Genomic DNA, 21,232 nt, shown 5'->3' with positions numbered 1-21,232 from the left:
AGGTGATTGGCTTCTTACTGCCTGTTGTTCCCGTCATTCAGTTTTAAAAACTACCAAACAAATAATCAATTATCAAAATAGTTGCCAAATCATTTTCTTATTACCTCTGTCTGTGAAAAGAAGTTTGGATGATGATTACATTTCTACGAATCTTCATGCCCCGAAGTAGCATCAGATTAATAAAGTGTTGTATTTTTTTTTTTTTTTTTTTTGCTGAGGTCATTTCTGTTAAAACTGCTTCATTTTCCCATTTCTTTCATGTTTTTTTTTTTAAAAATATGAACATCTTCAAATGTGCTTTGATTTTTATTAAACACAATAAAGTTTAAACATTAGTAACAGGTGTAAGATACATGAAGATTTAACTCAGATTAACAGAAAAAAATTCCTTGACTCAGCATCTTCAAATCAAATCTTGAGCCGCTGCTTTGTCCGACGTAATGTGGTGAGTGGAGCAGAAATGGCCTTGTATCAGTCACATCAACCTGCTTTTGAGCTGCACCACCAGCAGCTTATATACGCCTCCCTATCCCCAACACACACACACAAGCACATGGGCCCAGCTCTGGTGGAAATGAGCTGTTGACATTATTTAGGGTCAATGTCCACGATAGCAGGGCCAACTGCTGGGATTTAGCAGATAAACCCTTCCACTGAGAACTACAACCATTACACATCTCGCTACATCAGTTAGCCCCTTAATGTTGGCCTATAGAGTCCCGTATTCTACCAGAAAAAGGTCGGGTAACATTTGCACGGTTTGTAATGAATTAAACAAATCATTACTGCAGCTGAACTGGACATGTGAAAATATGAATGTCTAAAAAAATTCTCACAAAACCTTCCCGACTGGGAGATGATGGAGAGAAGAGGCAGTGATGGTGGTGTCCCATTGCTCGGCAGCTCCCGTGGAGGTGACCTTGAAGGCTGTGGCTGGTCCATGGTGTCACTGTGGGTAACCGAGGTAGAGCTGGAGCTGAAAACAGACCTACAGTGCTCAGGCAACCCTCCCTGGAGGAATGAAAACATAAATCCATCAGCAGGTCCTTCAGCCAACCTTTTTAACAAATACAGGTATAGCTTTTATTTTTCTTTTGAAATTATCCTTGTGAATGAAAGTGCAGGTTGTAGTTTAATGAAACATTTCCTGGATGGCTGACGTGAAGGAAAAATTCTCTGGTTGAGATAAACTAGAAAACATTTGAATGAAGCAGAGGCCACTATTTTGAAGCCTAGCACCCTGCGATTATCTTTAAACAAGCTGTCATTGCAAGTTAGCTGGGTTTGCTTTAGTTTAGGGTAGTCAGAATAGGGTTCTAAAAGTCATGGAGGACTGGATAAATTCAAACACAATATATTTGGCTGAATAAAATGCAGACACTCAGTACTAGAATAAATTTATCTCTTTCTTTTTTGGGAGAATTGAGGATTTAGGCCTCTTGACGAAAGATTCTGCTACCCGAATTTAGCTAGTTAGCCTCGCTGATCCAAGAGCAAATATGGTAGACAGTAATATGTGAGCCAAACCTGTACCTAAACTTGAATATCTCTAATTACTAACTGTAAATATGAACTTAGGCCTTTCTCTGGGGCTAAAGAGTTCTGCCTACCTAAGTTGTTACTAGCCTTGTAGCATACAGCTACATCGAGGCAAGCTAGCTAACCTAGCTAGCCTTCCAAATTCGCAATATAACAATATGAAGGCCACAGACCAGAGTCTGTTCTTTGTTCCACTTTTTTAGCTATTTACATTGTCAGTTAACTTACTAAAAATAGCAAATTTGAATAAACTGCAATGTGCCTAAAATTCTGTTGTATGAATAAAGCACAGTGGACAGAACATGAAAAGCAGGTTCATCTAACAACATTAATGATGCCCAGTGAGTCAGCATTCACAAAACCTCAAAACCATCCTGTTGGAAGTAGCACAACTAAAGGGTATGCAGTCATAGTTAATATTATGAGTTACATGAGTGTTTGATAAGTCCAAATGTCTGCTTTGACAAAGGTCTGCTGAGCTGTCAACTTGTGCTATACAGAAAACCACGCTGACTAGACCGAAACACGGTTTGCACCATAACAAAACAGCAGTGGTGCAGTTCACCGAATAATTTCATTAAAATTCAGTTCGTTTTATTGTAAGTTATGGTAAGAAATCTACACGGCCCCAAATTTGATAACCATAACCGATCTGAGACGCAAAGCAACATTTTTGCTTTCTGTTGTTTTTACTTTATTTCATTCATTACCAGCTCCAGGCTAAAGCAACGCAATGACTATCCCCTACTCTTGGGCATAGCGTATCTACTTGCAACAAATGGACGCATGCACACGAACAAAGTCAGACAATGTAGAGACAGATACATTTTGTAATAAGTTACAAACCCAAATCGGGCCAAAAGTAAAGAAACGGTCTAAATTTGTATGAGCCCAACCAAACCCAATACTTTGCTGGGAACCATTGGGTTCAGTTACGGTAGCAAAGATCTATTTTGTTGTCAGCAGAAACTAATTTGTTACGCTAGCAACGCTTGGTTCCTGTTTCGGGAGTAATGTTCAAATTTCACAGTACGTTTTAGTTGAGAATACACACCTAACATGACTTCATGTTTCACTTTTATTCTGAACTTGTCCAGCTGCTGACACAGTCCAAGATAGTGATGGTATTGTCTTTTCCCATGATACTCTTGGCAACGTCCCGCCTCGGAAAGCAGCCCGACATGACAAAAAAATCTTGAAAGAACACAAAGGCACAAAGAGGCGGAGGGCGCAGCGGCACAGGCTGCCGTCTCGGTCCCGACAGAAAACTCGGCCTCGCCATACAGCCGGGCCACTCCAATTCTGAGCGAATGCTAATGAGATTGCTCTGATCCCTCCGGTGCTTCCCATGTTTTCAACACCTTCAAGGACCACATGGCGCTTGCAGCATAAAGACAACTAAATGAGAAATCTGAACGTTTTTTTGTGATGCCGGGGGCCTCTTCGCTTTTCAACCTGGCCGCCCATTCAGTACACCTCCCCGAAAAGAAAAGATAAGAAAGAGAGTGCTACAGGGGGTGTGGATGAGTAAACTTTTCAGGAAAATGGCATATTTGCGAACCTGAAGTAATAATCAATTTATGGCCAAGCAAGGGCGAAGCCTTTGACGCAAGAAGAATCATGGGTTGAGAAATTGAAAAGGAGGGAAGAGAAAGGGAAGGGAGATGCTCAAATTTGGAGGCTGTTTCTCACAAGCGCTGTAATGAGATCACTAACATCTTGAGCAGGCCTCCACTATAGCCACCAAACAACAGGCTCCCAGATGAAAGGTGAATGGGCCTAGGTTCCCGCTGGCTGGTTCAGAAGCACTTTAATAGCACAGCGCCCTATGAAAGGTTCCTGGGCAGTAGCTCATATTAGCGGCGAAGCACACCGCTCAATAGGATGATGCCTTTTGGCTTTTGTCATGAGATGATTAAGGGCTTCGTTGTCACCGGTGCCTGTTGAGCACAAGGCACTAGAGTCCACTCTGCTGGGCTCATTGTCTGAGCCTATGTGGTAGAAAGGGGCCTTTTGATGAAAACACCTCTCAGGGGTCTATCAGGTGAGCTCTGCTTTGGAGTCTCACATCTACGCCCCCTTCAAAAATATTTCAAGTGCTTTGTTTTCCTCTATAGGCCCTCGAATCTTTCATTGTTTTCTGACGAAGACAAACGCCGCAGAGGGGAGCAGCAGAGAGATAAAACTTGCAGATAATGGTCCTTGAATAAAGACAATATGTACGCATGTCTGTAATTAATTTACCTTGTTGTGTTAACTGTGCAGTGAGCGTTTGCGTAGGAAGTTGCATATTCGACAGGCTTCTTACATGGGGTTTTTGAAGCAATCAGAGGCAATGAAAAAAGTCTAAATTGTAACCGGCCTTCCCTTACGAATCAACTTATTTTCTTTCATTAAAAGGGAACAAGTGGAATGACGTAGCAGGCAGAATCGTTTTCTTCTTTTAAGAAAGATTTATGAGACTGAATGACTTGTTATTTGCTGCAACAAAGCAGCATCTCCCTTGGTCACTCAGATATTCAACAAATCTCGTCACACTCAGCCAATCGAAAATGTTTCTGGCAGGTTTAGCACAATCCCCAGGCAAAAATACCAATGAAAAGGCTTTAAATTAGCTTTTTTATGTTTTAAATAAGAGAAAGATAGCATGTTATACATCACCACCTCAGAGAGAAGGTGATTGAGTGGGATGAATGTTGGCCAGATTGACGTTAAACAGAGAATGCACTATGTTCATTTTTTGCAATCAATGCAGGTCCTTTCAATCAGGAGAGCTTTATACTCAGGATTAGTTTTGGTGACTTAAGAAGCTAGACTACCTCCGTACCCCCACCATCTGCAACTGCACCCCCTTCCACCCCCCTTTACCCCCTCCAAACCCCCCTCACAAAAATAGCACAAGGATACTGCCAGCCTTTTCACTCTCTCCTAACAAGGCGGCTCCAAAGCACAGGCCCACTCCAAGTAATTAAATCAATCCCTTTGTGTTCCCCAATATTCCCCTTCAGTGGGTGACTGCCCAAGATCTGATTATGGCTCTTCATGCATATTCAGGCTGAAGCTACAACTTGTCTAAAACAACCTCTTACTTTTAATACTCGCGTCATGAGTAGCCAACATGCACCAATTTCCTCTTTTTTTTTTCGTTATAAAACCCTAAACTTAAGATATATCCCAGAATCCACACTTTGCTCCAGCAGAACTGTGAAATGAGGAGCGGTCAGTGACTCTGGAGGCTCAGGCATATTTAAGAGAAAGCCGTAAGATGAGGAGAAGTTAGGGTCGGAGCACGAAAGACAAATTGGATTAGCAAGTATTGGATTAAAGGTAAAACGGAGGGATAACAAACAAGAAAAGCTGCCTGTGATCACAGGGTTTAATATATTTCTTTTCCTCTCCGATCCCTTTCTTCTCTCCCTCCCCCTTTTCTTTCTTTCTTTTCGAGTAAAGATCCCAGGCTTAAGACAGACTTATTAAAACTGGGATTAATTTGTAATGCTCCCCTAACCCTCGGGGTCAACCAAAGATTTGTTATCTAAAGCAAACAGGAAAAAATGTACTACAACAACACAACAAGGGCTTTAATTCCATGTCTGTGGGGCTTCTGGGAGATTTTAGCTTTGTACGAAAGGTGTTATCCCCGAGATATTTATTTGAGCAGGTAACGAAAACGCTCTTAGGACAATCTGGATGTGAGTAAATATAATTATGGCACTAAATAACAATTTTGGAGCTGTTTCCTATGTAGAAATGCAGTAACGTAACTGATAAATATCCCTTGGAAGTCTAAAACATGTACTTGATTACAAAAACGGAACAAGAAAAAAGAAGAGAGACAAATACGCTCCTCTTCCTTTATTCAGAAAATGTCCTGTTTTTAATCAGCGGATGATGAGAGGTAACGGTGTTGAGAGAGCGGGCCACTCTGATTAGCCTTATCTTTTTAATGTAGCACTGGCTCAGATTGTGATCTTAATCTTATTTGGTTATGGAGGCTTCGTTCACTCCGACAAGCACAAAGACCTTTGGGGAACAAATCCGGAGGCTCCGCAAAAAATCAGCGCCTTGCTGTCTGTCTTGGCTTTTGGGTTTGTACCTCATGGTCGTGATTCAAGGGGCCGAGCTGACCGGCCCCAGAGCCGAGCGGCCCAAATCTCTTGGCCAGTTGCCCGTTCCTGTTTTGTTCCATAAAAACTCCAGTCTTTGTTTCCCCTTGCTCGCCTCTTTATTACTTTACCGAGCACTGTTGTGTCTTACAGGGTCTTTGCGGGGACAGGAATTTAATAAAATACGATACATCTGAAAAACATTATTTTAAAAATTATTTTTTGTTACTTAAATGTAATGTGCTTAAGGGTCATACCGCCAGTTAAAAGAGGCAACTGGCTGTCACTGATTTTAAGGTGAATTTATAAATTTTGAAAAAAATGTTTGATTTGTTGAGCGTGAAAGTTCATTCTTTATTTTACAGTTTTCTTAGCACACTGAGCAAATTCCATCTCCTGAGGAAGACTGAGGATGAAAGCTCTGGAAAAGCTACTTATTGGACCTCGAGTTAAGATTTTTTTTGTCAGATCTTTGTTTGTTGCTCCGGTTTTTGCATTAGTTTTACTTTTGCATCTTATAATGTTGGCGATTTAGGAATTTATCTCACCTTTCTGTCTACAGGCAGAATTTTAGCCTGAAAGCTTCATACCGCATCCACATCAATTTGATACACAGACAGTGTGTAAAACCTGCCATAACACTGTAGTGTAGTGTCCCATAACGGTCTAAATGCAGTTTCAGAGGCATCTACAACTGACAGGAGGAAAATCTGAGAAGAAACACATTGTGCTTGGAATATTTGGCTTCAAAATGATAATATTAAAATAACTATAAAATACTGCATTTCGAAATATTCAATTTCGTTATGACTCCAGGAGCATAATTATTACATTTAGTTGTGGTGTCAGACTGCATTTAATTTCATTCAGAAAGTTTTCCACACAAAGAAAGCTACTTTTAGATCTTGCAACAACTGTGACTTTCAGAATCACTGCACCAATAAGGAGATACCAGCTAAAGGCTTAAAGAGTAGTATGTCTGGGAGGGTGTTTGCTTGATTTAAAGCTCCCTCAGCCCACCTCGGTCAGCCATGGTGGTTGCTGCTTTCTCAACTACAACAACTAACGCAACTAAAACACTTAGTTAAGCTTAGGGAATGGTCATGGTTACGGTTAGTTAAAAAGGATAACATCTGTAACGGGACACAAACTCTTTTCTCGTTTCTGCCTCACCACATAAAGGACACACTGCTTCCATTGGCACTGAATGATGGCAGAGGATGTAAATCTTGAGGTGTTGAATCCACCCAGCACGGGTGTAATCTTACAGATTTTGGACTGACACAATGTCAACTGGCTACCTTTGTGGTGAGCAGTAAACCTGAACTCCAGGCTTCAAACCGTCTATGTTGTTCTGCAGTTGATTTTCTTAAACAGTCCTTAAGTGTTTAACATAACACTCCTGCAGTCTGCCCTCAGATCTACTTCATTGTTCCGAAGAAAACTGTGTGTTGAAGCATTCTCCTGTGTATATTAACGTGTCCGGCAGCGTCTGCCCGACTTCACAGGCTCAAGCGAGGTATGTAATCGAATCTGTAACCCAACAAAGAGAATCCTGATCTTTGTATTTCTGTGGGTACTGTCTTCAGTCACTTGTGTTTTCTGCTTAATGATGATTTGGCTGAAGGCCCGGTGCTGCCAGTCACCGAGTTATAAACCAAATTCTTTAGTCAATCAGACTAATTTTTCTGTCCCTGCTTGCACACATTCCTGCGAGATTGTTTATGAAAACGCAGATATTTTAGTTTTAATTATCTCTAGAAGTGACCCCTATATACTTTGTCTACTTTAATACACAATATTAAGACAATCAAGCATTTTCATAAAATTCTCTGAAAAAGTTCGCCTGCACACAGTAAAGCCAGATCATTACAGACATACTTCAAGTCTTTTTTCTGTCTTCTTCTTTCTACCTTTAAGTTGAATGGAGGTTAACATCTTGAATTGCATTAGCTTGATAGCGTCATTCTGCCACTTTGTACTGTCTCTCTGATCTCTTGCGTTGTTTAAAGTATAAAAGAGGGATGTGATCGAGGGTTGCAGATGTTAACCTGTAATTAATAATGCCGATTAAAAATTCCTGCGGTTTTATCTTTGTTAGTGTCAAATATGCTCATGGCGATGCATGAAAACAACATAAAAGTTCAAGATAAAAGTGGGCATCTTAACTCAAGTGTTTTTTGCCCAGTCCCCAACACAACACCAGCATTTTTAAATGTTTTTAAAAGGATTTTTGGAAAGTTTAAAACTTTCCCATCTGTGTTTAAACTGAGCTAACACAGACATGCCCTGGACCTGGACCCGAACCTGTGCCTCCTGGCAAGTCAGCAAACAAGGTGCTGCTCACATCTCTAACTTTTTTTAGCAATTCAGATATATCTGGTGTGCTTAGTTGGTTCTTTACCCCCTTGGAAAACAACCAAGCCAATCAGAGCTTTGTACGTAGGATTAAGACTGGAAACATCATGCTCCCAGCTAGCTGTAACTAGGTAGCTAACTACCTAGTTATATCCATGCCAAATAGCAACAGAAAAATGGCCACAAAACTTGCAACAAGCACTTTGACCAATAGAAATAAGAACTCTAAAATCGACTATTTTCTGTTATTGTCTTGAAGCACGCTAAATGAACAGCTGCTAGCAACCCCCACCAAAGCTTCTCTGCTGGCTGAACGTGACCGGACGGATACAAAACTTGCAGAAATAAGCTAACATTAACCTTGATGTAACAAATAAACTTCAAAGCCTCTAGTCTGTGAAGTCAAAAGACAAAAAGACAAAGATTTTTCTTCATTGAACGGGTCGACTGAGGTAGCGGTGACTGACTGCATTGCACAATTTGTCCGTCTATTTTTACCTTCTTTGTTTTGTTGTGGCACAGCTCACGGCGTTCGTGCTCGTTTCTACCTTTGGGACAGACTAGTGTAGATCACAGGGATGAAATAGCATTTAATTACTGTTTACTCTTTGAACTTTATAGAACCAAGCCTAAACTTTGGCAGTGTCCATGAATTCTTAAATAATATGATTTCTGTTTTAGGAGGTTTTCCTTTTGAAAAGCACTTTGACCTCAACAACAACAGAATAAGAAAAGGGTGACTCATCTTCTGACGACGTGAATCAGCCTTGTTTCATCCCTGAAACGACAGAAAGCATGATCAATGTCTCTCACGTCCATTTTCTATTGGTAATCCTCCACAAATTGCCCTCCATTGCAGTTTGTGTATCAGTTGTTTGCACTGGATTAATGCGAGTCACTGGTGGCAAGTGTTCAAATCAATGTTTATTAATGGTTTCTTTAAGTGTTTAAAGATTAAGTCATTAACATATTGATGAAGTTTTCGAAGTTGCCCACGGAGAGAAAAGAAGCTGCAAAACTGTCGCCAGCCACCGAAAAACAAGAGGCTAAAGACGAGTGGGGGGTGGGGTGGAGAAGAGCTGTGGGTTTCTTGAGAGGAAGGCATCAGGTGCTCCACTCACTGATGCAAGGTTTCTTCTGGTTATTAAAATGCGGCGCATTAAGTCCTCAGCTAGATTCGGAGGTACATTAACCTTTACTGAATGAAATTCACATGTAAAAATGTGAATTAGTACATAATTATGAGTCTGTGAAAAAGCAGGTTTTCTTTTTTTGTTGTATTCTCCTTGGGATGCAGGTGCAGTCAACTCAGATTGATTTTACCATTCAGCAGAGACCTGCTGCAGCCCTTTGGCTCACCATGGTAATTCCCTCTCTCACCTGATAAGGTACCTGATCCATAATAAATCAATTCTAATTAGTTTTATGTTTGGAGGGAGGGTGGGTGGGGGGGTGGGCTGAGCTGCGCTTTGCTTAGGGGACTCTCTGCTGTTCACCCTTCCTCCTCCCATCATCCTTAGTTGTTTACAGCCGCCAGTCATCTGCACACCTGATATCAGTTAATCTCCTGATTATTAAGTGCAGATTATTGATGGAGGGGAAGCGGCTGTATTCGGCACTACCTCTTGTATCAAGGACATGCAGGTTTTGTTTCCTCTTCACTGTTTCTTTTCAGGGTGGTTTGTGTGTGTGTGTATGTTTTTGAGGGGGGGGGTGTCAAACAAGTCCTCAAACTTCTCCCGAAAAAGTTTTCCTGTCAGCCTGAAGTGTAAAGTGATGGAATCTGAACGGGTTTTTTTGGAGGCACCGGCTGTCCCTCTGCGGGACATTTTATCAGTTAATGTTCAGGCTGTCAGAAAAGACAAGGTGGACAAGCAGGTAAAGGCATCGTCCCATATCTCAAAAAGTCTCCAGTATGAGTTCCTTGCAGGAACCAGTTTGTATCCATCAGCAGCTATGTGACCTGTCCAGCTCCTCCATCTGTCAAGAAAGCACTCGTCATGTTTCAATTAAAAGGTTTTCAGTGAATTTCCTAAAATTTGAAATTTTAGCTTAAAATTAAAATGGAAATCAGTGAGTTTATCATCAACTACCTTAATGTGAATATATTCAAGAGGATGTGACCAGATTTCATAATTAACTGCACACCAGCAGCTTTACTACGTTGTGGCATTTCATTGATGCTGACATGCAACAAAGGCCACGTTCTACAATGTAAAGGTATATAAAAAAAATATGTTCAGTCAGCAATTATTATATCTTTTTTTTTTTTTTTCATGCCAACTTTTCCACATTAGCTAAGCATAAACACTTTTTCCACCTTTAGCTTTAATGTGCAACCTAAAACTGAAAGTCCCTCAACTGTGCTCTAAACAGAAATAAAATTATATGGTAGATAAGGTCAGATACGGTGGGGATTTCTAGTGTGTCAGAACATACAACTTCTGCAGTTACTGCACAGAAGATGAGACTTCTTTTTACCCCCCAGACATTAATAAAGTCACTAGTATTATCAGGTTATCAAGTTTAATAGTTTGAATGCAGTATAAAGACTTTTGTCTTCAGATGTCGATGAACAACATGTTGTAGAAGCATTCTGACCCTAAACTATTGGACAAAGTGAAACTAAAGCCTGCTGGTGGAGCTAGGTAAAAAGCTGGGGGGTCTTCGAATTCATTAGGATTCATCCTCTGGTGACCTGGAATATCTGTACTAAACTGAATCGGAATCCTTTGAATATTTGTTGGGACGTTTCAGTCTCAACCAAAGTGGTGGCATGGCCAAAAATGCTACTTGTAAAAAGACATAAAGATCTTACTAAGGTTTGCTTCATTTTCTGGTTGACCTTTGTCTAATTTGAGATCTAAATCTCATTTTTGAGACAGTCCCGTCCAAATGGCAGCACAGTTATTTCACAGACACTAAAGAAAAAGGGATTAGAAAATGACAAAAAAAAAAAAATGCTTAAGAAGGAATTTGACCATTTAAAGCATTTGAAACATATTAAAACAACCAATTTCTACCAAAAAAAAAAAAAAAAATCAAGCTATGTGAAAAGAATTTCAAGAATAAAAATAAATAAATCAACACAATACCAAGAAGCAAACATGAAGCAACCCCCATCCCCCCTCCACAAAGGAGCGAGGCTGAGTTGTGATTCCCCAGTTAACAATGTGCCACCGTGCCTCATCCCTGCCATTGATTTCTCCACCATTTATTTCTGTTTTGGTTCATGCTCGGGGTCTCTGTATTTGAAAGTTGATGCTCATCTCTAAAAGACAAATTCATGCATAGACTCCGCTACTTTTGTAGTCTGTGGCGGTTTTATATGATAAGCTTTTTTAGACGTTCAAAATCAATATGTAATCCTGTGCAGGGGCTTATCCCCAGGACTAGGCCATTTGTGAGGGTCTTTGAGCTTTGTTACAGGTCTTCTGGCAGCTCTGTGCTGCAGATTGATTAGCTGCAGTGCCAGAATCCTATCAAATGGCCGGCTCTGATGACGGAGCAAACTGTAGTAGACTGGACCTGGAGATAAGGCAGGATGGCAATTCCCTCCCTCTTGCACACTGAGGGGCAGGGAGGGAGCTTTGGTTTCTGCCCTCTGCTCCTCCGCGGCTCAGAACAAGATCAGGAGCCGTTTGGAAGGCGTGCATTCAAATTTAAAGACATTTAGCCGAGGTGCTCATCAAAAGGGATGTACGGTTACTGGTACAGCGGAGAAAGCTTCACTTCTTACATAACCAACATCAGCAGCTGTATTTAAAATGAACCTTTCGTTTTTGAAATGATCAGAATAGGAGCCCAATCATGATTTAAAAAAAATCCCCAAAAGTCTGAATAAACTCATTCTGACAGAAATTGGATTCTGTTTTAAACATCATCTACGTCTACTCCCTCTGGGCAGGCTCGCCCACTCGAGTTAAGTCAAAGATGTCCTAGGAAGAAACACCACTCTTTCTCTGTCATTGTCATTGTATCCAAGCACTTTCTCCCACTTTTCTGTAAAGCGTGATTTTGTCTGGTAAAGTTTATATGATACTTTTAAGGGCAACAAACAAGCATGAAAAGTGTTTGATATAGTGTAGCTACATCTTTTTCTGTATTCGGTGCATTGTGGATCTCAGAAATGTGATTTCTCATTACCTACTGGTGAGCAGGTAAACAGAACACCTCATTTAGGTACTTTGAGAGAATCATCAATCATGTTGTATTGAAAAAGAAAATAAAACAAATACAAAATTGAGATACAATTCGGCTATTCTGAGATCCTTACCACAAATGGGGCCAAAAATGTTGGTTTTGGCCTGATGGTGGCATAAACATGCTCTGTATTTTCAAAATCAGCTGTGTACTGAGTGTAATGCCAGAAAAGCTGGGTTGATTTTGGCTGACCTCTGGTGCACCTAGCACCAGCAAACCTGACTCTGGCTCATACGGTTGCCAGGATTTTGCAAGTCTGATTATCAGGCAGTGGTTCCAGACCTCTGAGTTAGGGTCCACATCTCCAGCATTTTCAGAGATTCACACAGGCCCGGTGCTGTGCTCATTGACGCCTGTTTCCCCAGGTGGAAAACAACGAAGCGAATGAGAGCTTTGGAGGTGGAATTAAAAATTTGGGACGTCATCTTCCTACGCCAGAACAAGGAAACTGGTAAAAGAAAAATTACCACGCAAATGGCGACAAGCATGGATTAGACTGACACGGCTGTTGTCAGAAAAAAGCTAAATACTGATTCAACATGGAGTCGCAAACAAACAGAAAATGGATTATTCAGATAATTATTTAGGACCGAATATGAAGTGAAACAAAATGACAATTCAGTCTGATTATCAGGAAAGAGTTTGAAAAAACTTAGGCTGAGAATCATCTCCAGTTAGTTGCATTCGGGGTAATTCTGGGTCAGTGTCGGCACCCAGAATCGGATTAGTGTATTTGGACCAACTCATGACAATCGCACAAATGCCACAACCTGGCATACATATTTGGGCCAACGCTGTGCCAAGCCAGTTCAGCTACGCAGGTTAGCATGTGATGTGATAGCATTAAGTTTAAAGTATAGCAGAGGCTGTATGAAATTTCAGAGGTGGAAATTTAGACGTGCTGGTGGAGCTAGATAAAAAGTCAGAGGATCATCAGAGTCATTAAGATTCATTGTTGGGGAACCAGGAATGTGTAGCTGCAAATTTCATGGCAATGCACGTCATAATTGTCAGGCCATTTCACTGGACAACAGTCAGGAACACTAACCTCCTCTGCTGCTGCTGAGGCTACTGTAAATAATTGCCCATACATCCTTTAAATTCCTGTTTTCACATGCGGAAACTCACATTCGAGATCAGGTCATGCATGTTTTTTGACGCGACTGAAAATACTTGTTTCATGCGTCGAAACTCCACCTCACAGTGAAAAGGTAAAAATTTTACATTTGTTCAATGATCACGTGTTCTTTTTTAATACTCATTTGAGTTTTCTCATGTGATTTTTGTTTACGTTTTTTTTTTAAAGCACTGCTTTTAACACAGCCATTTTCCTCCGAGACATCTGGGAAATGCTTTATCGCCTTCAATATTTTAATTTTTTATTTTTTTTAGCATAGGGAGGGTGACGGGGAACAGAGTCTGTGCATTCCTGCGTGCCTTGCCAGCGCTCACATGGTTACCACTGCTACGCATTGTTAGAGATATCTGAATGAGCGCTGGCCATGCAAGTTTTAACGTGATTGCCCGAGGGGCAGCAGAGTGAAAGAGCGAAGAACAGAGCCAGAGTGAGGGGGGGGGGGCATAATCCTAAAAGGATTGGAAGTTACCCCCCCCACACCACATCTTCCCCCCACATACACATACATCTAAGTAATTCCCTCCACACACACACACACACACACATACACCTCTGTGTTTCAGGGGGTGATGGGTACTGGATGGGGTCAGTTGGTTTTGTGGCTCTGGTGTCTGATTCCCCCCCTTCCACCACCACCACCCTCCTTCCTTTCATTGTTTGCCCTCTTAATGAGAGGGGCGGGACCACGGGGCCTGTGATTGACAGCTACATACTCCTCTCTCAGCGCTCTTCGCTGTGTCTCTGAGTACTCGCCGCTGTCCATACTGTACTTGACGCTGAATGATGAGTCGTTTCTCATTTCCTGTTTCTGATGCGGCTCCTCCGGGGTCTGTCAGTCTGTCAATCAGAGCAGCTGTTGCAGTTGACGGCTGAGGCACAAGTGGGTTTCATAACTAGTGCTGTAAAAATACACCAACTGAGAAGTCCCTCACCCTATTTGCTCACATTAAAAAAAAACTCCAGGTTAAATCCACAGAGATTTAAAACTTGATGGGATAAAGCAATTATTATTATTATTAATATTATTATTATTACTATCATTATAAATAAAGTAAATACAGAGATTATGATCATTATGAAATATGGGAGACTGAGGGCACAAGTTGGGTATAATTCTGCAGAACTTTTCAGCAAAATTATACTGAGAGGCTTCACAGTATTAATGACCAGTTGAAGTTAAGAGGACAAATTCCCCCCATTTCTTTCTTGACTCTGGAAAGTAGAGGTTTTAAGCTTGTTTTGTTTTTTATCCCCAGAGATCTTTAGGTGCTGAGAAAGGGAGCACACAACTACTAAAACTGGAGCAGTAACAGAGTCCATACCCTGGCGGATATTTGCAGGCCCCACGGCCTCCGATCAGTCCAAGACATCCAGAAACATTTTAAACCGCCCGGCAGCTATTGATGAACTTGCAACCCCATCCCAGTATATTTTTGTTTAAATCTCAATTTAAAAAAACAAAACAAAACACAATTTCACAAAAAAAAAAAAGGAAACTGAGGCTTCAAGCAAAAAATTCACATTTTCTCACAAGCGAGTGCTCCATTCACCAACAAAATCTGTAGGACATTTTTCATTTTAATAAGAGGCATCTTGCAAAAATCTGTATAACTGTTACTGAATAAGCTTCTGAAGTGAGCATGATGCCTCATATTGGAGGCTGCTGTTTGTATCTATCCCACTGCCTCCCCAGGCTCTTCTTTGTGGCCTCAATGGGATGAATGAATCGTACGAATGGGAACAATGACCACACCTCCGTACAGCTGGCCGATCGCTGCACAAAGTGGCCAGGATTGTTGCATTTTTGGTTTCCGAAACGTACAAAAAATTGTCGGGCGCAGTTGGATTGTGTTACAGCAGAGAATCTCAACTCAAGTCCACCTACCAGCCTCCACCAGCCTCCTACAGAGCTTTTTAAGGCAGCTTGTGGTCTTTATCAGCACAGCTGGTGGTTGTTCTGTATTGCTGAGTGGACCCCATCGGCTCTTGAACACTGTCCAAGCTACGGAAAAAGCTGGTAAGTGGACCTTGAGTTAAAATTTTATTTTTGGTCCCCGTGATAACATTTGTCAAACCTGAGCTATAATGACACTGAAAAAACCCACTAACGTTTTTAAACCCAGTGTCGTGTTTGCGAGAAACTTTATTCAATTTGTTTAAACAGCAAAATTGTATACTGCCAATCAGATGTATAGATTATAGGACAAATCTCACAACATATTAGCTTGCTCCTCTCTTACGCATTATTAATTTCCTTGAAATTCTGAATAACGTTACTTAGAGATGGTGGTGTTCTGATGTTTTTGCTCACTTGATTTATTTTCTGCCTCCAGTGAACCTCTGCTCCCTAAAAGTGTTTGTTTGATTGGTGCTCCAGTTTTATGTTGAAGTTATTTTTCCTCTCGTGCAGCTGTGTAGCAGCCAGGTGAGACGACAGCAGCTGCTGTTATCTGCTCCGTCTGCTCCACCGAGTTCTTAATCGCCGAGATGCTGAATGCAGAAAGAACGCGGCAGCTGGGTCGGGTGACTGTACGATTCGCTCCATAAATGCCAGTGCAGAGAGAGACTTCACTCTCAGTGCCTCCGTCCGCATGCTGTGAATACCCGGCACTCCTGCAGGTCTACGGCGGATCCGGTTCATTTAAAGTCTTGATATTTCACTTAGCCCGAAGGTACACAACCTCTCCTGTTTGTATACAAATAACCTACTGTTTTACTGCTCTCTGCGCTCAAGTTCTACAAAACTGAAACTCCCTCACGGAAAAACCCCCGAAAATCCCCTGTAACACAGCAAGTGGTACAGTCTGCATTTCCGTTTTCCAACCAACAGCAACACCCAGATGTCCTGTAAGGATTTATTTTGGATTTGGTTTTTGGATTCGTCCACGCGATCATTAGATTTTAATTTAAGCAAACATCAATCAATCTAACAAGCCTGGTTTTCTTCAGTCAAGACCTGTAAGCCTCAGCCCTGATATTGTGCACTTGGATATATTAAAAATGCTTTTAATGTGGTGTTTGGATTTTCAACTGTTTGGGTGTCTCACGGTGGACGGCCAACTTCTAGCAGAGTAAATGTGAAGTAATTTAAACATATATGTAGATTAATATACAAAGAGTGAAGATCTGTAGTCCTCATGGCTCCAGGTGGCATTACCCATAGCTCCCTGCACTCCCTGCAGCGTTGGCACAACCACTGACAATAAAAAGCTGTCTTGTTTGTGATGTTGATCCAGCACAACTCTGCACCTCACGAAGAGGTTAGTTCTCATGAGTACAGCCCTTTGAGGCAAACATGTGACTTGATTTTGGACTATTTAAATAAAACTGACTTGACGTGTGTACACCTGTGAGCAGAGAACAACAACATGCAAGATAAAGAAGCGGGTGGGACGACACCCAATATCCTCGTACAGCGCGGTTATGATAACAGCCTGTGAATAGTTTCACGTGCATATTGGACAGTTTTGCAAAAGCCTCGATTCTGTGCCCAGCTTTTAAAAATTCGGCAACATGGCACCTAGGGTGTACGCTTCAGCTTAGGTTCCGCTTTGCTAAAGCACACGCCACTTCCTGCAGTGGCACTAAACATGATCAGTGGACGTAAACTCGTGAGGCGTAGAGTTTACTGGCTCATAGTTTGAGTTCTTATCCCAATTAACCACAAGTCCCCCCCTTCAACGCACTGACCACAGAGATAATCGGCGAGATTTACATTTAACAAGGAGGAAGGTGAAGAGGAGACAACAGAGAAAAAAAAAAATTATTTTCTTTTAATCAAACTGATTTGATGGATCTTTCTTTTTTTTATTAAAGATAAACCAAATGTGCTCACTGCTGACGTTTTTTGAAACTCAACACGTTTCACATCATCAGTGGGCTGGGAGGAATTTTTTTCATTTACTGGCATAAAATGAGGATGTTTTTTTTTTTTTTAAATTATGTTTTAATACTACTTATAGTTTTTCATTTAATTACAGAAAATTTTTTTTTACCAAGATCCTCCTGGCAAAGATAATTAAAATTATTACATTTTTTAAATGTATTTCTTTGCCCAGAGGAAAAGTTAAGATTAGAAAGATGTAAAACAGGAAAACTGACAGTCAGAACCTTTTATAATTAACACAACCACAGATTATTATGTCTCGTGAGGTTAACGCTATATTAAAAAACTGCACTGCAACTTTTTTTTAAAACAATTATATTTCAAATTATATAGATTATTAAAAAAAAAAATAAATCAGTAAATTAACATCAGGTGGTGCTGTGTTTTTAGTTTAGTCTGGAATTTCCCTGCAGCGTGTGGAACAGGTAACTCAGTGTAGAGGTGTTACATAATCACATGCAGTCTTATTTCCATCTCTACGTCACCAGCCTGTCACCTAATGTCACTGAGAAAAGCTCTTAAATCCTCCATTTTGCCTCCATGCACACTTACAATATCCGAATTCAGCCCAGAGACTGATTTATTTTCACTCTAAAAGTCACTGATACACTGTGGCCTTTGAAAACACACTCATACCAGTTTTTCTTTTGACAAATTTCCATAAATCACAGTTTTACCGTCTGATAATTCAGCTTCAGTCGGCTCCATCAACATGACACTGTCACTTCTAATAATGTTTAATTCATGTACAGCAAAAAAAAAATCTCCCAGCTAATCTATGAATATCTGAAATCAGCTCAACAATCTGCCATTTGTTTTTAAAAGCCTTTTACAAACAGAGCAGCACAATCACCAACACACTCCCAACGTTTTTTGTTTTTTTTTTAAATAAAAAACGAGAAGTCACCACAAAGATCTAAACTTATTGAGACAACCAAAACTATTTCAAACTCTCGCAGCGACATTTTTCTACAATTTTTCCACTAACACACCCTGGAGGAATAGTTTCAGTGTTTCACTTGAACTTACATCAGCTCATACATGACACACACATTAATTCCACCTTTTACACCTAATGGAGACAGTGTTGCCTTTAAAAAAAAAAAACTTTTAATAAGTTTTTTAAATATGTATTCATTTTAACCACAAACACTTAATAATTAACGGGAGTAAGGTAAAGTTTTAGTTTTCCTTACCTGATGGATCAGTCCTGTCAGACAGTGAAGTCTATTTTGCAGTGTTGTCCTGGTCCATGTGTTTTCCTCTGTCCCATCTTCACCTTCCTGCTGAGCTGCACTTTTCCCTCCGGCTGCAGCCAAACTCACTGTTGTCAGCTGATCTGGAGGGTTTTTCTCTCCCGCTCTGAGTCTGCACGGCAGGTTTGGTGTGTGTTTTTTTTTTTTTTTTTTTTTGTGGAAGTGGAAAGCCTGCAGCAGCCCGGCCCGAGCCTCCTGCATGCTTTCTGACGACCTGGGATTTTATGCATCATGCTTTTAATAAGCACAGACGAGAAGCCTCTCCAAACTTAACCCCCACCACCTCCAGCACCACACACACACACACACACACCTCTTTAGGCTGCCTGATCCCTGGATTTACGGGCTTAGTATTAAGAAAATACTCCTGCAATTTGGGATTAGACCCCAAAAACCCTCACAACAACAATGACTCCGTCCATTTGATATCTTGATACTTGTGATCAATCACTGGCTTTGTTGCCGTCGGCAGCAGCCAATTTCGGAGGACACACAGAGGAAACGAGGCAACAAAGATTTCCATCTTATTCTTATTAATTTATCTGAACAAGATGACATTTTTTTTCCTATTGATTATATGATTATCTTCGATTCCTAAGAAGCCCACCATCATGTTAGATTTCTCAGCTGGTAGTTCCTGATGATTTTAATTAATGATTGTAGGGAAGGAATTTATTTGTTTACCTATGAGACACTTCATTTATTTTTCCTGCTTGTTAATTTAGGGTTCGATCTGATAAAAGTATTTTTAAATATGCAAGTCTAATTTTGAAAGTATCTATGTCTCATTAGACAATTATTATTCTATCTAGGTTAGGCCATTAAGCCTCTTTATAATGGGGGTTTACTTTTCCACAGTACAGCACAGTTCCTACCTATGATCAGCTAAAGGCAACGTGTTGATTTCAGTTAAAGGTCATTTAAGTCCAATAATTCATGACAGCATCATTACTCAGCTGCTGCAACACAAGTTTCTTTGTCCCAATATTTATTTTTTTTTTTTTTCTTGTTTTTTTTTTTTTTAAACTGAGTAGGAATCGGGGATGAAAAGTTTTAGCGAAAACATCTTCGCTACGATCTTTAGGAAACTAAATATAATCTGCAGCCTCTGTGGCAGGTTGGAAGTGCTCGTTGCAATGACAAAACACTCGGGGGGAACATTTCTGGGCCCGGTGGCGGCATCAGACGGCCACTCGCCGGTTCGCGCTAACCGATTTAAGCTAACCTACGGTTCGGTCGAAGCGGCGGAAAAACACTCGAATCTGCCATTTTACTGGTTCAGCGGCTAAATGCAGAGACGTGCGGCTCAGCTACCGCGGTAATAAAATGTAGGCAACTCCCCTTTTAACGTCGCCATGTCGCCCCTAAAACTAGCGTGTGGGTCGAGACCTTCCGGGACGTACCGGCAGGGACCGGACGGTTCTCCTCCAACTTCCCGACCCAAACTTTTCACTCGCGTCACGTGGTACGCGCGACGCTCGGGAGTGGGCGGGCGTTTCGGGGCCGAGCTCCCGGTCCCATTGGCCGCCCGCGTCGCCCCCGCGAGGCCGGGGAGCGCCGCGATTGGCTCGGAGGGCTCAGACCCGCGTGCTTTCTCGACTCATAGAGGCGCGGGCCTCGGAGACGAGCGTCAATCTCCGTCCGTCAACAGCGGCCGGACCGAAAGAGAGAGAAAGCGACAGAGAGCGACTCAGACGACGCGGGTACTTTTTTTTAGTTTCTCTCATTTTTCGGCGGCGAAATGTTCCGTTTTGCAGCTCGCGACCAGGTGTGAGCTGCACGCGGAGCGGAAAGCGGTCACCTCTCCTCCATGTGGATATTTCTCAAACTCTGGATCTCCCCGCTTTGACATTTAACCGGATTTTTTTATTTTGTTTTTCTATTTTTATTTCTCTTTGAAGGAGCCTGAAGAAGGTGAGATCCCCGACCGACTGTAGCCCGTTTTTATTTGATCTGTCATTTTATTTCTCGGGCTTGTTTTTAGTACCAGCTGCTTTTGTTTTGCACCGGATAATATTCAGGTCCACGTCTTTCATATTTGATCATCAACTTTTCATCGGGACTAGTTTGGGAAGTTTGTTTTTTGTTTTGTTTTGTTTTGTTTTGTTTGTTTTTTTTAACTGAAAAAAAAAAATCCTAAAATAAAATAAACTATATGTTAAATCGAAAATAGAAAATACGCTGCGCGTTCAAATAAAATCCTATAAAACAATTTGCTTTGTCTCTGAATTTAATGACAACAGCGACGGACCGTCACCTGCGCGAATCGACGGCATTAAAAGCTTTTGCTCGACTTTATTAATTAGATGGACCGGTCCCTTCTCCTTTTTTTTTTTTTTCCTCCCGTCCGCTCAGCGCGCCGATAAGAGCCGCTCTGCTAATTGTCGCCCCGTAGATCTAATCTAAATTGTAATGGAGTTCATTTGCACACAGTTTTTTCGACGCATTTGCATTTGCGTGATTCGGCTCCTTCCTGCGGTTATGGAAATAAGTCCGGCTTTCATTAGGAGCCTTGACGCCCCGGTTCAGGTCCGTCGGGAGGCCCGCGGCTCCTTTCACAGCAGAAAAAAAAGCCGCCATCAGTCCGAAATTTGAGCATTTACCTGCTAAACGGACCCCGGTGGATTATGGAAATCCTTATCTAAACACGTCGTCCCGCACCGGTTCTGCAAGTTCACAATAACGGCAGTTTTGTCAAAGCTGCGGCTCACGTGTGAAGCTCCGCACAAAAGACGAAAACATCAGG

General features: G+C 41.4%; 1 long non-coding RNA gene across 2 annotated transcripts; it reads right to left on the bottom strand.

Annotated features, from left to right (window-relative positions):
• Nucleotides 1-319: 319 nt before the first annotated feature.
• Nucleotides 320-19,980, bottom strand: LOC120800391. Of its 2 annotated transcripts, none has more exons than XR_005708975.1 (3): nt 19,890-19,980; nt 18,427-18,700; nt 320-1,011 (listed from the first exon to the last, which is right to left on the bottom strand). It is a non-coding gene; the product is annotated as an uncharacterized LOC120800391 (long non-coding RNA). The 2 variants fall into 2 exon arrangements; XR_005708976.1 differs by having other exon boundaries at nt 321-1,011; nt 18,427-18,598; nt 19,890-19,949.
• Nucleotides 19,981-21,232: the final 1,252 nt, after the last annotated feature.

Source organism: Xiphias gladius, chromosome 15 (genome assembly GCF_016859285.1).
Source record: "Xiphias gladius isolate SHS-SW01 ecotype Sanya breed wild chromosome 15, ASM1685928v1, whole genome shotgun sequence".
Lineage (NCBI taxonomy): Eukaryota > Metazoa > Chordata > Actinopteri > Istiophoriformes > Xiphiidae > Xiphias > Xiphias gladius.
Note: the sequence above shows the minus strand (reverse complement) of the source record. Positions and strands in the feature narration are given on the sequence as shown.